Raw genomic sequence first — 11,571 nt, 5'->3', positions numbered from 1 at the left:
TCTCTCCCCGCCCTTCTCATCCCTTTGCTGAGCGGCTCCTTTAAGCGGGCTCCGGAACCCCGTAGGAGGGGCGGGGCCGAATCGTCGCCGACGCCAACTCAGAGGGGCGGGGCGGAACTGAGGGGGCGGGGCTTGCGTGCTGCGTGCGTGCGCGTTCTGGAGGCGCACCGCCGCCGCTCCCGAGGCCGCCTCTGCCGCCGCCGTCGCCGCGCAAATCCGGAGTAGGAGCCGCGGCCGAGAGGAGGGAGGAGGAGGAGGAGGTGGTGGAGGAGGCGCTGGACTGGGGGGGTGAGTGAGGGGCGGGGAGCTCGAGCCGGCCCCGGAGGGAGCGGGGGGCGCGCGGGTCGGCCGGGCCGGGGCTAAGGCGACTAATGGTTGCCGGTCAGTCGTCTGGCTTCTCCTTTCCTCCCCCGCGTTCCCTCGGTGTCCGGGGCGGTGGCCCGGGGGCCTGGCTGGCGGGAGGGGCCGGGTCTCGGGAAGGCCGGGCCGCCGCCGCCGGGGCCAGAGTCAACCACGCCCGCGGACCGAGCCGGCCGACTGTGACTGGGCCTGCGGGAGACGGACGGGAGGGGCTCGGGCCGGGTGTGGGAGAGAAAGAGGACATTGTGTCCCCCACCCTCCAACTCCCCGAGGTGTCATGGCACGAGCCCATTTCCCTCACCATCTCGGACACAGTGTCCTCGCCCCTGTCTGCCCGCGAGGTGGAGAGGGCTGCACATCGCTGCCTTTTCTCCTCTCCTTGCATATCCCCACACTAGGGTCAGGTCTTCCTTAAAACCCCGTTCTCCCTTTGGGAGATGCGCGCCGAGGGAGTCGGAGGTTGGGAGCATTTTCTGCCCTTCCTGCTCGCGATGTGCGGGTCGACCTGCGCGCTGCCCTCTCCGTGGTGGTCACTTCTGTCCGGTTTCAGGGTCTTCCTTTCCTTCTCCGTGTCCTTTATTTCCTGGGTGGATGGTACTGACACCTCTACACCCCCCGGATACCCCCAGCCCTTTCCCGCCCTCTTTCTCCCGTGTAGTAAAACCATGTGTTTGCCTTTCCAGCTCTGCTTTTCTTAGGTTTCTGCTCCTTCCCTGAATTTTGTTAGTGAAGAGGTCACAGTGGAATGCTTATTTCCCTTCGAACTGGGGCTGGTTAGGAGTGTCACTCAGGAAGTTATGGACAGTGTCTTCAGCTGAATTGTGTGATTTATGGCTGTGGGAAGAAGAACAAGAGGGGAAGACACTTGTGATTAAAAAAAATAGGATTCCTTCACAGGGCTGAGAACCTCTGGTCTCTTAAGGGAAAGAAGCAGGGTTGAAATTTCATTTTGGGAGGGAAGATCCGTTTTATCATTGCTTTGGAGGGAGGAGATTGTAAGACATGAAATGTACCAGGGCGGGAGGTTAATGGGCCACAAGCATACAGGTGGCCACTGTATTCCGCTTCCTGGATGGTAGATGATGATTTTACCACCCACCCCTTTTGTTAACGATAAGAATACAGTATCATCAGCTCTTTAGGTTCAGTGTGGGGCTGGTACCTTCACAGGCTAACTGAAGGGCCTTCTCCGAGGAGAGGTGCCGCTGGAAACAGGATTTGGAAACTTTCTTTGGGTTTCCTGTCAGAATGTGTGGGGGCGGGTTTGCGAATGTGTAGTTTTTCTTTTCTTTTGATGCAATTGATACCTGCCATGTTTTGACATAAGCCCTAAGTTAGGCCATAGGCTCTGTTCTGTCTCTCTTATGCTTTCCACTTTATTTATTTTGAAATTATATTTGTGTTGCTTGATAACTCTTTTTAAATCTGATGGTTCAGTGAATGTGGTCATGTTTCCTCAGCATTTTGAATTGGCTTTTACTTTAAAATGTGAGAGCCCTGGTGGCCTACCGGGTAGAGGGTTGCGTTGCTCTCCTCAGGGTGATGCTTCCCTGCCAGTCCAGTCTACCAGCTGCTCCGCAGGAGAAAGACAGTCTCCTCCACCTCTAAAATCCCATTGGAGGGTCAGTTTTGACACATTTCCGACTGGACAACAGTAAGGCTTGAGGAGGTTTAAAATATGGTTAAGGGATAAGGTACTGAGGATCTTACAGTGCTTACCATGTGGTAGATATTAGGTATTTGCTGAATGAATGTAATTACAGAGATGTGTCTGTTGTTGCTGGGGAGGCCGTTGAGTCAGTTCCAGCTCAAAGCACCCATTTACAACAAACTGCAACGCTGCCCTGACCTGTGCCATCCTCATAGTCATTGCCATTGTTGAGCCTGTTGTTGGAGCCATTGTATCCTTTAATCACATTGAAGGTCTTCATTTTTTCACTTTATCAAACAAGTATTATTTCTTCAGGGACTAGTCTGTAAAGTACATGAGACAGTGTCTTGCTGCCCTCCCTTCTAAGGAGCTGTCTGACTGTACTTTTACCAAGACAAAGTTGGCCATTCTTCTTGTAGTCCAGGTTACTTTCATAATTTTTTACCAGCCATCTTAATTAAAATGCATCTGTTCTAGTCTTCCTTATTCGTTACCCAAATTTCACGTTCTTATGAGGCAGTTGAAGATACCATGGTTTAAAACAGGTGCATGATACTTACCTGGCAGGGGAGATACCATGATCACAAAGGTGGTTTTCCCAGGGCGAGGCTTATCCATTGCACTCCGGATGTGCTGACCCCTGCGATTTCCCCAAATGTGGGAAACTCGACTGCATAATTTGTGGTAGTGGGGGACTGCGTTCGCGCTTTCCCCTGTTCTCTTGGTTTTCAAAGATCAGTTGTCTTTCTGTTTAAAAACAAAACAAAACAAAACAAAACAAAACAACAAAAAACAGGTGCATGGTAGTCCTTAAAGTGGTAAAGCTATGTCTGTGTAATATCTAAACTTTAGCCTTTTTGTTAGTTTATATAGCATATTGTCTTCCACTTTCAGTGCACAAAGTAGTAATTTGTAACCTTTTTTTAGACTCCTAACATCTTTGACAGTGTGATAATACAATCTCTCTCCCCTGGAGAAAAGAAATAGATGTATATGCACAGAGTTTTGTATTCATTTTCAGGGACTCTCTGAAGCCAATCATAGATGGCTGTTTTAAAATTAAACTGGAATTTCTGTGTATAATTCTGTGCCAGTTTATAACTGTTCAAAAGCCTTTGTTCAGTTAAAAAATGGGCTTCAGAAATGGCATTGTCTATACTTATAGACTAAACTTTAGGTCTTTGGGAATAAGATTTAAGAATGATTGTTATTACAAATGTATGGGGAAAGAGTTATTATTATTACCAGTCAGTTTTAAACTAACATACTGGTGGCTTACATGTAAAATAAGATTGTTCTAGTCACTTTTGACGGCTTAAAATCAATCATGACTGACTTTGGGATTGTATAAATTATATAAACTATTTCATAGCACTACGGTCAGCACTGTACAATGTTTACAGATCAACCTGTTTTTCCTATTCTTTTCCAAGCTGCTTCATCATACACATGATTTTCATGAGGTTAATAATTCCTGTATCACCATCTAATATTAATCTTACAAGTACTTATTGAATGCTTATTATATGAATAAAAAGAACTCTGATGATGTAGTCCATAGTGTGTTGTGCCACTAACAAAAATGCCAGCTGTTTGAATCTACCACCTACTACTGTGAAAGGGAGAGATGGGTAGTCTGAAAGAGAAAGGTGGGCGGTCTTTCCCCTTCTAAGATTTATAGCCTCAGAAATCCAGTAGAGGGTCATTGTGAACTGGAATCGGCTTGATGGCAATGAGGTTGAGTTTTGTTATGTTGTTATTAGGTGCTGTAAAGTTGCTTGTGACTTATAGCAACCCTATGTATAATAGCCCTGAAGCCTGCACTATCCTGTGCCAACTTTATTGTCTCTGACACACTTATCCTTATTACCCCAGAGATGGAATCAATTAATCTCATCCTCATCGAGGGCCTTTGTCTCTTGTCTTTCCACCATTCCAAGCACGACTTTCCTCTCCAAGGACTGGCCCAAAGTATGTCAGACAAAGCCTCAGAATCCTTGCCTCTAAAGAGCAGCCTGGTTTCATCCTCTCCAGGATGAAACTGTTCTAGCAGTCCATGGTATACTCAATACTTCTCTCTAGCACCACAGCTCCAAAGCATCAGTTCTCTATCATCCCTAGTTATTGCCCAGCTTTCTGATGCGTAGCAAGTAATTGCAAAGACTGTGGCCTGAATCAGGCTCACCTTAGTCTCCAGACTGACGTCATTGCTCTTCAGTACTCTAGAGAAGCCCCTGACATCAGACTTTCCCAGTGCAATTCATCTTTTGATTTCCTGGGTGCTGGTACCAAGAGTATTTATTGTAATCAGGAGGAACAAACCATAACGGGATGTTTATTAAGTAATAAGTAGGGTGAGAAGGTAGCAAGGAACAGTGACAGGCAAGGATAGTTAGAAGACCTGAGACTGGAGCAGAAACCTGAAGGAAGTGAGGTTATATACACTTTGGGGGGAGAAAGGTTATCAGCATAGAGGATGTAGATATATGACACCTGGATTTCCTTGGTCCTTTTGAAAAACAGCTACACTGGGAGGACAGTACACAAGAGAACAGTAAATGAGTGAAAGAGGTTACGGGGAAAGACTGGGACATTGATAAGAACTTTAACTTTTATGTTCAACAAGAAGCCAAAGCAGGGTTTTGAGCAGAAGAGACTTGCCCTGGTTTAAGTTTGTGGAAATAGCTGCTGTGTGGAAGATCATTTTGGGATTGGAAAAAGAGTAGAAGCAGAAAAGCAAATAAGTGATCAGTAATCTTCATTTTTAATACTGTTCCATGCTTACAAAATAGCCGATCTTGTGCTGTTGGCCTGTAGGTAGTTTTTGGCTCCTCTATCTTTTAAAATAAGGATGAAATGAGCTTTTATGTTTGTACCATTTTCTTTTTTTAGGAGTATTCCCTTTGGATTGATTTCCAGAAATGGGACTACTGAATCAAAGTATATGAATATGCTCACTTTCTTGTTAGGGGAGCTCTGGTAGTATAATCATTAGGGAGTTGCACTGCTAACCTGAAGACCAAGCTGCTCCAAGGGAGAAAGATCTCTCTCCTCTCTCATATACACATACGCTCCTGTGCACAAACCAGCATTTGCTATTTACAGCTTTGAAAACTCAATAAAGAGTTAGCTATTAGTTTTGATTCAATAGCAGTTAGTTTGAGGTTGAAATCAGGTTGCTTCTTGGGAGGCAAAGATTTTGAAACTCCATCGCACATATTTTGGGCATTTTACCAGAAGGGACTGTCCTTGGAAAAGGACATCATGCTTGTAAAAGGTCAGTGCAGCGGAGAAAGATTTTGGATGAGATGGATTGATCCAGTGACTGTGGCCGGGGGGGGGGGGGCACTGTGTGTGAGAGATAGTGTGATTGGTTCGGGATAGGGCAAGGTCCAGAGCTTTTGTTTATAGGGTCATTGAAGGCACATGACAACAACATGTTATATCTGAATTGCTTTCAAAGAGTAGATTGTTCCAGTTAAAGTGATAGTCAAAATTGTTAAGCGTATGTTTCATGGTAATCTCACTTCCCATTTTTTAAATTATTATTAATTTAATGAACATTTACAGAGACTTTCTGTTTCCATTCATTGTTGCAATTTTCTCCCTACCCACCCCTCCCCCCAATTCACTCTTCTCTTTGAAAAATAAAAGTTCTTTCATTGTTACACAATCCCTTCCCCCAAGGCCACTCTACTGTGCACCCTCGCTCTGGACTCCTGTCATAATACCTAATCATATATCTTTTTTAAACAGTTCTCTCCCTCATCTGTTTCAATGCAGTAAGCATTATTTATTCCCTCTTTCTCAGTCTCCCCTCAACCCCGAGGTCAGTTGCATTTTACAACAGTGGCACGATGCAATATTTGTCCTTTTGTGACTGAGATAATGTCATTCAGCATAATATTCTCTACGGACTCCCATTTTGTATATTTCATGAGTTCTTGGTTTTTCAGTGCAGCATATTATTCCATTGTGTGACTAGACCAGAGCTGCTCTATCCATTCATTTGTTGATGGGCACTTAGGTTGTTTCCAGTTCTATTTCCAGTTTGTGAACAAAGCAGCAATAACCAGGGGTGTGCATTCATTTCCCTTATTTTTGTTGTTTTTACTTGCCTATTATTTTACACTTAAATTTGCATTCTAATAAAAGTATTTTAGATTGTTGGATTAACTTTTTTATTGTTAGATGAACTTTTACAGTATCTCACATGTACAGTTGGTGTGTTAGCCCATGTCTCTTTAACACTTAAAACAGGGTGCTAATTGTGGGGAAACAGGAATAAAGCAAGGGGTTTGCCCTCAGGGAGTTTTACATTCCCTTTTAATTTGAAATCTAATATAGTAGTTACTAGATCTTGCTAAAGTTTGTTAAACCCAGATCTTTGTTAATACATGGCTCATAATATTTTTATATATATAATAAGTAATTCAGGCAGGCAGCTAGCTTTTCTTACTGGTATTCCCTCCCCCACCCCCCAAGACATTTTTAAATGGTGTTTGTAATTCGTTTAATACATGTTTATACCTGATGTCTTTAGAATCTTAAGACTTGGATGGCATCATCTTGAGGGATTTTTTTTACAAGAAATTATTTTTGCAACTCATGGTTAAGAATCTCAGTTCTTTATAAATGGCTGTATTTTTTTAATTGTTATTCAGTACAAGACCTGTTGTCACTATTAAATGAAATCAGCATTGCATCTTTGAAATTTTGTTTAGTTTTCGGAAGAGGATGGATGCTACCAAACCTTTTGAACAGTTACCATGGTGAAAGCTTATCTTTGTTTTTGGTTCTGAAATCTAGATGACTTGATTTTAGTATGAGCAGGGAGCAGTGAATGGGTTGAACATGAAAGCACCTCACATTATATCTGTCATGTGATAGGGACCCAGCAAAAGTTCACTCAGATAACCTCTAAATTCCCAAATATAAAATCCTTTGATTTTAGAAGTTCAAGAAAAAGAACTGGTAAAACACATGTTTGTGTTGTGGTGGTGGTTCTTCTGTACTCTTGTTGTCCTTTTGCCAAGTTGGCTAATGTGGAGGGCGATGAAGGGTGTTGTCAAAAGCATTAATCACACTGGATAAGATTGACCGTTTTTCACCCACGGAGTAGCTGGTCAGTTTGAACCACGTGTCTACGAGTTGGCAATGCAGTTCCTTACCACTTATAAGGATGAAGACCCTCAGTGGAATGGATTGACATCATGGCCACAGCCATAGGTTTGAGTTGTCAGGATGGTACGGGGACAAAGCAGTATTTCCTTTTTTTAATAGTTAGAGGTACTGTTGAGTCAGAGCTGACCCCAAGGCACTTGGGAACAGCAACGATGTTCATTTCTTCTCATCAGTTTTAAAAAAAATGTTATGGCATGCTTCAAAGTATTTTCCAGTCATTTTGATGCCTTGTATTATTATATGACTTAATACTAAATTCACATTTTTAAGGAAATATTAGAGATAAACTTGTTTAAGCTTTAATATGCTACTGAAACAGATAAAAGCACTTATTTTTTTGTTTTTCTGGTTTTGCATGAGCTTTGAGCTCACAAGCATAAGTCTGTGTGTGCTTTTCAAAAAAATCTTTCATATACAGAATTACTACTGCATTTTTCAGGGTAGTGATCACACCCTTTGTCTCTGTGCCCTTGGCATAAAAATGACTGGCTAAGAGTGCAGTTGTTTGAGATTTAACATTCTGGATGAGTAGTAAACCTATAAGCTTTCTTTGTTATCATGATGTTCTGATCAACATAGATCTATGCCATGCTCTTATTTCTGCTTAAAAATAAGGCTTTATCAAGATAGAAAGTACATACACATACACCCTCAATGAAAAAAAGAAATCGTGTGGTTATTAAAGTTCAGGCAGGAAATAATGTGCTTTTTTAAGTGGTCTAAAAATAATCCTATTTTAATATAATTTTCAGAAGTACGTGGTATGTATATAGAAGCTTAAATATATTCTATGACACCAACTTCAGCCATTAAACAAATAAGTGACTTTAACACCCCCCTCCCCCTTTATTAGCAATAGTAACATGCTTATTTAGGCTTTAACATACATTTAGTATGAGTAAATCTAGGAAAAAAGTTTCCTTTTTAATCACTAATTTCCCAGTGTATGCTATGATAGCCTACTTAGCTTAGTTCACATTGATAGGGAATGCTTTAAACTAAGTAATAGAAAAATTAAAGATGTGGCAGTCTCTTCGGTAAATATTATCGTTTAGTAACCATATGGAACAGTTCTGCTTTGTTTTATAAGGTTCCTTGAGTCAGAACCAACTAAATTTAGCACTGGATAAAATTAACCAAATTACAAATTAAATACATATTCCAGTGTTTGGTTTCAGTTATATTTACATTTAGAGTTCTGGTGACTTAGTGATAAGGAGTTGCATTGCCAACTGCAAAGCTGCAGTTCAAATCCACCAGCTGTTTCATAGGAAAAAGATGAGCATTCTCTTCCCATTTACAACCTCTGAAAACCTACTAGAGGGTCAGCTGTGAGTTGGTTCTGATTCCATGGTACATAAAAATAACAATAACATGTACCTGATATAGATTCTGTCAAATTAAAACTTAAAGTGTCTTACTTTTAAATTGATAAGTATATACCTCACAAATATAAAATTTATTCATGGCTTTATAAAGTACTATATTGTAACTATTTTGGCTGTAAAAAGTTTGCTCAGAATAGGACTGTAGTTAACCTGTCTTTATAGTAAGAGAAACAAAGTATTACTTAAAACTCTTTCTTTGGACCAGTCCCAAATGTTGTTTATAATACTGTAACTTTGTAGTAGGAAATTCTTTCTTACTGCAGTCTGAGCACTTCAAATCTGTCAGATGTGTAATCCAGAGTAAATTCATTCACTGTATTTTCTCTGATATTTTTATATTAATCTATAAATAGGATCATTCTGTTCTAGACAGGCTGGCTGTGTTATAGAACATTAAACAAGAAACCGCTAACTTATTTTAGCAGTTGAAATTTATATTGTGGGGTGGGGTGAGGGTTGGTTGGGGGATGTGTGTATAAAAACAACTTAGTTTTAAAAATCTTAAACTGATACTCGCATAAGCAATTCTTAATCTAAAACAACTAGAAAACTATAGTTGCCATTATTTCTAAAAAAGTGTTAGAAAATGACAGAAATTGCTGATGAACAACTGACTAAATTGTAAATATTCACATTGATTTTACCTAGAAAATGACCATCTGATGCTTCCTATTGAAGCTTTTCTTTAGAAGCAGGGAAAATAAGGTTCAGCGATCATGGTCTGGGCTGTATGTATCACCTGCACTTACATTGAAAGCGCTGTTGAAGCTTTGACTAACTTTTAAACATTTTTTAAATTGTTAGATTAACTTTAAATTGTTTTAATTATTTTAAACATTTTAAAATTGTAGTTTGAATATAAATTTACAGAGATTGATATTTCACTCAACAGTTTACATCCTTTCTTTTTTGACTTTCATCACAGTCCCTCAGTGTAGCAGCGCTCGTCCTAGGCTCTCCCTCCATTCACTTGTTTCCGTTCATCCTCCTAACATCTGAGCTTTGTTTTGGGGCTGTGCTTCCATTTTAGTGTCATACAGTTGGTTGTACTGAATAATACTCTTCACTTTACAGGTCTTGTTTTGTTTAAGGTTGATTTCCTGGAATGAATTAAAGGATGTCTAAGGCCCAAGGTTTTGGGGTCCCACTAAAATCTAGTAGACCAGTAAACCTGATCATTTTTTTAAATATTTTTATTATGTAACAGAAAATGAAAAAAGAAAACAAACAACAACACACCACCCTATGTGACTCTTTTTATTGTATTTTTGCATTTTTCTTGAACCACATCTACAGTATCTTTAAAATATACCTGTTAGTGTATCCCTGTATCGTCATTACCATCCACCCTACTCTTCTTTGCTCTGGTTGGAGAGAAACCTGTGGGGATAGGTGCATCTTAGTTGGCTGTTCAGAAACATTTAAGACCGCAGTCATTACTTAGCAAAATACATGTATAACATTGTCTTTAACTGAGGCTAACTTTTAGATAGTGACCCTTGTGTAGCATCATGAATACTGTGAGGTTTGAATGACTTTCTTTATGCAAAATCTAGAAGTAAATATAAAAGTAAAAGAAGCTAGAAACAGTAAGCTTGATGTTTCCTTTATACTGCAAAATATTTTCTGCCTCATATAATAAGTGGTTGTAACTGCTTAAATTTCTTCCCTCCATTGCTTAAAATAAGTCATACTCCACTGTGGCACATTTCAGAAATTAACCAACTGTACAGAAGAAAATTACCCGTAGCCCTACTACCCAGAGATAGTTACTGCAGTACTAACATTTTAATGTATATTTTTTCATGTCTTTCCTAGAATGAACAGAGGCTTTTTTTGTTTTTATAAAATTGAAGTTATATTTTATATGTATTGTTTTGGTCTCTTAACAAAATGTTGGTTTCTTAGTGTGAGACTTTCAGATTGAGTCTTATAATAGTACTACTATAAATAACACTAAAGCAAACATTCTTAGATGTTTATCTTTGATTGTATCTCTGTATTTGTTTTGTTTTTCTTCTTTCTTTAGGATAGATTCCCAGAAGTGGGATAACTGGATCAGAGGGTGGTTACCTGTGTATAAGAGTGTGTGTCTCACTGCACCTTCAATGGCATTGAGTAGGTCAGTTTTTAAAATCTTTGCCAATTTGATATCTGTTAAGTTCTTTGGTGGTAATCACAAAATCCTTATAATACCAATAATCTACAGACCATCACAGTCCACAATTAGTAGTTTGCAGTCATCTTCAAAAAATGTTATCAGAATGAGTTTCTTTGATAAATGGTTTAGGTAAAAGTAATCTCTGGGATAAGAGAGACGTAAGTTGTAGTTTGAAAACTTTAAAAAGTTAATTTGAGTGAAACTGTGCACATTATAAGCATTTTTTTCCTCCCAAGGCCTTGTGGTTGGTTTGTTTTTTTAATTGGAATGGAATACAATTTTAGTGTTACCCTTTTACTAAAATGATGAACAGGAGAAAGTTTATTTTGTAGGATCCAGTAAGTAGAAATACTATGTGAATGTAAATTATTTTAGAGAGATGAGGAGCTTCAACACATGACTCAGTAACATTCAAGAAAAGAAAATGAAGGGTTAGAGCAGTAACTCTGGGAGTTAGGTAACCTGCATTCTAGTCTGTTATGCTGCTTGCTAAATACATGCTTAGAGACAACTAAATAGATGATTTATGTCTCTGAATCTTGACTTTCTCATCTTTAAAAGAATAATACCTCCATCAAAAGCTTGCAGAGATATTTTAAGAGAATATATAAGACTACTTAGCACATAAGTATTTTATCAAATCAGGTACGTTGTTGGTTTCTTGTTTTTATTTTAACAAGAGTTTACAGAAAAGTTGGATTTTTATTCATTATTGCACATTTTCCTCCCTACCTCCCCAGTTCACATTTTTTAAAATTTTAATAATTTTAATGAACATTTACAGAGATTTTGGATTTCCATTCATTCATTGTTGCACTTTTCTCCCT

The 11,571-nt window shown here is 39.6% G+C and overlaps 1 protein-coding gene across 2 annotated transcripts in view; it reads left to right on the top strand.

Moving 5' to 3' along the window:
- Positions 1-508: 508 nt before the first annotated feature.
- Positions 509-11,571, top strand: part of RAP1A (RAP1A, member of RAS oncogene family) — a 119,583-nt gene continuing 108,520 nt past the window's right edge. Inside the window, exon 1 of one of the 2 annotated variants that reach the window (XM_006895720.1) lies at positions 509-701. The gene's annotated coding sequence lies outside the window, so the exon portion shown is untranslated. Of the gene's footprint in view, positions 702-10,612; positions 10,706-11,571 lie in introns of those variants that run through there. The other variant, XM_006895721.1, reaches the window with a different exon arrangement.

Source organism: Elephantulus edwardii, unplaced genomic scaffold, assembly GCF_000299155.1.
Source record: "Elephantulus edwardii isolate Elephantulus edwardi_28Jun2011 unplaced genomic scaffold, EleEdw1.0 scaffold00174, whole genome shotgun sequence".
NCBI lineage: Eukaryota > Metazoa > Chordata > Mammalia > Macroscelidea > Macroscelididae > Elephantulus > Elephantulus edwardii.
Note: the sequence above shows the minus strand (reverse complement) of the source record. Positions and strands in the feature narration are given on the sequence as shown.